This window comes from Glandiceps talaboti, chromosome 17, assembly GCF_964340395.1.
Source record: "Glandiceps talaboti chromosome 17, keGlaTala1.1, whole genome shotgun sequence".
Lineage (NCBI taxonomy): Eukaryota > Metazoa > Hemichordata > Enteropneusta > Spengelidae > Glandiceps > Glandiceps talaboti.
The window spans coordinates 6,303,214-6,309,470 of record NC_135565.1 but is presented as its reverse complement, the minus strand read 5'-3'; positions in this window follow the sequence as shown (position 1 = coordinate 6,309,470).

The window sequence follows — 6,257 nt, the reverse complement described above, 5'->3', positions numbered from 1 at the left end:
GAAATCACACAGGTATATCTATATCAAACTGTATTTTGATAAAAGTACAGCAAGTAGATATTTTAGCTGTATCTAAGTGAATTTTTATCCAAGGCATGTTTTTCTTAAAGGAAAGGATACACTGGTCTGTATCAAAAATTTGGAATGTATCATCATCATGATCATCATCTTCACCATCATCATCATCATCATCATCATCATCGTCATCATCGTCATCATCATCATCATCATCATCATCATCATCATCATCATCATCATCATCATCATCATCATCATCATCATCACCACCACCACCATCATCTTTTCAAATGGAACATTTATTCGTATTTGCCCTAACTATATACAATGAAGTGCTAAACTATGTACAAAAAGAAGACAATTAGCGAAATACGAGTGAATTGGCTTTGTAAAAGTAAATGTTCCTGGTAAAATTAAATTGCGTGAATTTAACAACGGTGGATTATATATTTCAGTGTGAAGTAGATGTGTACAATTTGGACAATGCTGAGAATTTTAAAATGTTACAAGGATCGTACGGCTGACATTTAGTTACTGATTAGGTTGTATTATTAATGGTCATATGTGAAATGTAGTTGGTTATTGATTACCTCGCATAATGCATTGTTAATGGCCCAAATAGATGTGAAAGCTACAAGGTTATCTCTGAGTCTGTAATGTTCAAATTCAAGGCTGAGTCGTGTGCGGATTCTTGTCTTGAAGATTTCGAGAGGGTCGATCGGTGTCCTGTTATCCATGGTGTTTCTTCTTGCTAGGTGTATAGACATTTTAGCGGTCGATATGGTGTATGTTGACAGTTGCATGGCGTGTTTGCTGATGAATTTGGTACTTTTCCTTGGTGGGTTTACTAGGAACCATGACATTGGTATGACTTGATGGGCAGTAACTAGGTGTGATATTATTTTGGTGATGAAGGCTAGGAGCAGTTGTATATTCGGGCATTCCAGGAAGATATGTTGTAGAGCATCTCTGTCCTCACATAGCGGGCAGTTTGGGTCAGTGCGAAAACCGGCATTGTATAGGAAGGTTCCTGTCGTGTACGCGCCGTGTAGGATGCGCCAGTGAAGATCTCCTTCTCTTGCGGTTGTTGGTGGATAATAGCAGGCTGTGAAGTTCGGATGTATGTAATCGGGTAGGCTGAGAATATCTCGCCAAACGGTGTCGAGTCTGTCAGGTTGTCTTTTTGCTTGATTTTCAAGGATCTTATATTTATAGATTGCTCCCCTTTCGAGTTTGTACAGTGGCAAGTTGAGTTCAGTCGAGTGATGGAGTTCAAAAGAATAGTTCGTACTTGGTGAGTTATTTGGAGACGGATTTTGGAAGTAGTTGTTGATCATTGTTTTGAAGTTGTCTGGGATAGCTTGGTGTATTACTTGAATAGATAAGTCGAGGATACGTTCAGAGCGGATGTTGACTTTACCGGTGAGATCTGTTGAGTTTAACCAACGTTGTCGAGTATCGTGTATGAGATCCCCTATGGTTGTGATGCCTGCGTTTGCAAAGTGAATCAGTGTAAAAGGCGTGTTCTGTTTTGGATGTAGTATTAGCGGGTTTTGAAAGATCGGTTCGTTCAGTATATCTGAAATGTTTTCTGGTCCTCCTTTCCGGATTTTGTCGGTTGCATTCCAACAGCGTAGTAATTCAGTGTAGAATTGTGGTATGTGTGTTTTGTTTGGTTCGATGCCGGTTGTTACGAGGAGTTGTTTTCTGTAGTTCAACTGGTTAACTTTTTTGAAATAATGATCCATGAAAGTGAAGCAGGGGTGTTGATTGTCTTTATATAGGTAGTTTTGAATGTGACCGAGGCGTAGAGAGGTAAGTCTTGTTTGTAGATTAATCAGTCCTTGTCCACCCTTATCAAGTGGTAAGTAAAGGGTATCAGGAGGTATCCAGTGGCGGCCTTGCCAGAAAAATCGTAGAAATAGCGTTTGAATATGTGAAATAGTTGCTTTAGTGGGTGTAGTACATGCTAGGCAGTAGAGTAGTTTTGCAGCTATTACTTGGTTAATGACGAGTACGCGTCCCCTGTATGACATACATGAAGCAAATGACGACCTGCCTTTAATTTTGTTTTCTATGGTATTGATTAATTTTGTCCAGTTTTGTTGATTATATGTTTCATTGTTACCTAGGTGTACGCCAAGGAGTTTGAGTCCGATATTATTCCATGCAATTCCAAGTTGGTTGTCGGTACGGTGTCTCCATTTTCCTACCCATAGGCCTTTTGATTTTTCAAAGTTAATTTTTGCATTTGATGCCTTTTCATAGTTCACGAGGCACGTTTTTAACTTAGTTAAATCGCCTTCTTTGGTGTGCATTATTTCGACATCGTCGGCATATGCAGATAAGTAAACAGTACGATTTGGAGTTTCTGGTATTGTGAGTCCTGCAATTTCACTGGTGGTTCTAATCTTGTCCAATAATGGTTCAAAGGCGATGACGTACAGCTGTCCGGAGAGGGAGCACCCTTGTCGAATACCGCGTTTGATGTTCAAGGGAGATGTTAGCTTGTTATTTATTCTGAATAGTGATTGGATATCTGTGTACAAGACTTTGATGGTGTTAATGAAACGTGGACCGAAACCGAAAGCATTGAGAGTTTTTAACAGGTACTCATGGTGAACACGGTCGAAGGCTTTTTCTTGGTCCAAAGCTACTATCCCCAGTGGTGTATCGGTGATATTGGCGTATGATATGGAGTCGCGAAGCAAGTGAATATTGTCAAATATCTGACGGCCCGGTATGCTGCAGGTTTGGTCTTCGTGTATAATTGTTGCTAGTACGGAGCGGAGACGGAGTGAGAGTGCTTTAGTGAGTATTTTGTAATCGCTGCATAAAAGGCTGATGGGTCGCCAGTTCTTAACCATTGTGTTATCACCGGATTTGGGATGTAGACTTATCACTGCCCTCCTACAGGATAGTGGAAGTATACCACTTTGAAGAGATTTGATGATTACTTTGTGTAAGTCTTTACCTATGAGTGACCAGAATGTTTTGTAAAATTCATTTGGTAGTCCATCTATTCCAGGCGAGCGATCTGTTGAAAGTTGCGTGACTGCCTTGGTGAGTTCTTCATATGTGATATCATTATCGAGATATTCGCGGTCGGATGTGTTCAGTTTGGGTAGATTTTTAAGGAGTTCGTTTTGGTCATTTTGGTCTACTGGGTCCGGTGTATAAAGTTCATGGTAGAAGTCATATATTATATTGCGTATTTCGTGTGGGTCTTCTGCAATGGTGTTGTCTGTACGTTTCAGTTGTATTATTGGTCTTGATTTTCCTTTTTCCTTCTCGAGGGCGAAGAAGAATTTACTTGATATGTCGCTCTGTTGCAGTATTTGATGGCGTGCTCGGATAGCTGCTCCTCTACTTTCGTTGTGAACTAGGTCAGCGAGTTGATTTTTCTTTGTGGTGTATTCATGTATTAGGTTATTGTCCTGGTGAAGTTTTCTCTCAATGTGTTGAATTTCGCGTTCCAGCTGGGCTTTCCTTTGTTTATGATCGTTGCTATGGGAGACACAGTACTGTTGCGTAAGGTGTTTAATTTTCCATTTCCCGATTTCCCACCACATTAGTATATCATTATATTTTTCTGATTCTTGTTTCCAATTTGTCCAAAAATGGGTAATTATTTCGCGGTAGCTGTCTTCTTTTAAAATATTGGTGTTCAGACACCAAACCGGGTTACGTTTCTTCACCTGCTTTTGTGAAATTGTTAATTTGACGAAGGAGTGATCGGATAGGGAGAGTGAAGAGTTTTGTATTGTTACTGTTGTGATACGTGTTTTCATACATCTGTTGATGTAAATTCTGTCGAGGCGAGCCTTTGTATTGTTTCTGTGCCATGTATAGTTACGGTTGTTGCCATGGTAGTGGCGCCAGCTGTCGATTAGTTTGTGCCTGTGTATCATGTTGTCAAGGAGACGTGTTGAGTGACGATCTGATTCAGTACATTGGAGTCTGTCAAGTTCAGGGTTGAGGGTACAGTTGAAGTCTCCTCCTATTATGACTGGTTCTTGGTTCATGTTTGTTAATAGTGTATTTAGGCGAGTGAAGCATTGTAGGCGTTCATTTGCGTCAGTGTGAGCATATACGTTGATGATATTAACAAGTGTTCCGTTGAGTTTGACTTGGGTATGTAATAGGTGTCCTGGGATGGGTTCTGATTTGTCGATAATTTCTACTGTGGAGTTTGGATGGAATAAAATAGCAACGCCAGCACTGTTGTTATTTTTGTGAGAGAGGATGCATTTTCCTCGCCATACTAGTGGCCATACTTGTTCATCTCTTGTTATGGAATGTGTTTCTTGTAGTAGGTAGAAGTCTGCATGATGGCTGGTATTTTTCAATAGTTCAAAGAGTTGGTAGCGTTTCATTGAATCACGGCATCCACGTACGTTGAGTGTAGCACATGAGAGCTAGAGATGCCATGATTAGTGTTATTAAGGAAAAACATTTTACCATGATGAAGATGCTGTTGATTGAGTGTCTGCAACGTTTCGTGATTTAAGGAGGTGGCTTTTTATTTTTGTTACCATTTTGTAAATTCGTGCTTTCTTTGCGGCTGGCAGTGGTTGGTTTGTGCGGTATCGTTGTAGGTTTTTTGCGAGGGCTTTCAGGTTTGGGTTGAATAGTGTACACTGTTCGATAAACTTTCTTGAATGTTTCGTGTCTTCTAGGAATTCTTCTATGGATTGTGCTGACATTTCATGGGTTATTGGTGTGTCCGATATGTCAGACATGATGGATTCATTGTCATTGTCATTGTCGTCTATTTCATTGGTGGTTGTTTCATGTGGACTTGCAGTTGAGCTGTCTTGAGTTGATGAATCAACGGGGGTGGTGTTGAGAGGCGAGTATGATGGTTCTTGGCTGTTTTCGTTGTTCATATTTTGATGAGAGTTTTTCTTTGATGTTCCGGGATCTGAAAGTTCCGAGAGCCCAGACAATTCGAACGACGGTGTTGGTTCAGGAGACGTTGGTTGGGAAGGGAGGGTGAAGTCCAGATTGGGAGTAGGAGGAAAGGGTGAAGGAGGGGTTCGTACCCTCTCTTCGACGTCATTGATGTGTGTATCGTTGTTGGGAGTTACGGTTTCTTTTCCTTGGTTAACGGTCGGATCTGTGGTTTCCTTGTGTCTTTGATCGTTGATTTGTTCTTGAATGGAGGTATACGGTATAAACCAATGATCTTCATTTTCTGTGTTATCGGTATTTTCGTGAGTATCTGACTGGTTGTGTTGATCAATAATGTTGTTGTTGTGGGTTTCGTTTGTAGCGGTATTTACCAATAGTTCGTTGACAGTGGGTTGCAGGTTGGTCGTTGGTTCAGCTGTGGTATTCATTGGTTGATCGGTATTGTTGGTATGTGTGTTATTGTTATTTACAACCTGTTGATTATCTTCGTTGGTAATGGCGGTTGAATTGTCCGTGTTTTCATTTTCAGTTTGTACTTGTTTGCAGTTTCGTTGAAGGTGTCCTTTCTGTTTGCATTTAAAGCAACGCATTTCATCGGTAGACAGGTATACTTTGTAATTTCTATCTTCATATTGGACGTTTGTAGATCCATTTACAGTGCCATTCAGGTCGCTATCCAGTAGTATAAATGCTTGTCGTCGGAAAGATTTGACGTGCTTCAGATTTTCACTTTTACATCCCAGTGGAATAGTTTTCACTGTACTCACGAGTTTGCCAAATCTTGATAGTTCGTGTTCGATGATTTCATTTGGAATAAAGGGTGGTATTCCGGATACTATTACTTTCGTTGCTGGTTTTACTAGTGGTTCGACGTAGACTGAGAATCCATTTATTTCTAGGCCTTTGATACATATGGTTTCAACCCAGGTAACGGAGTTGAAGAATACGAGTACTGACCCATGTGCTCTTGACGCTGACGTTATATTTTCGGGTCCTGTAGTTGTAGCCATTGCTTGTAGGTAGGTTTCGACGGTTACTCCATCTAGTGATTCACACTTTATGCCATGTTTTCTGGTCGGAGTAGGAGTTGGCGATGGTTGGCTACCGTGGGTACGGGCGGCCATATTGTCACTATTCGCCACTCACGGGCACCGGGATCGAAATCCGCGGTTATCTCTTCAATCCACTGAAGAACGTTGATTTAAGACAAACGAAAGTGTTCCAATAACTAATATAAAGGTTTCTATGGCACAATTTCGAACTTGTTGTAGCGTAGGACGACGGAAATGACTATTTACACGGAGCGTCTATTTTACACAGCTTCC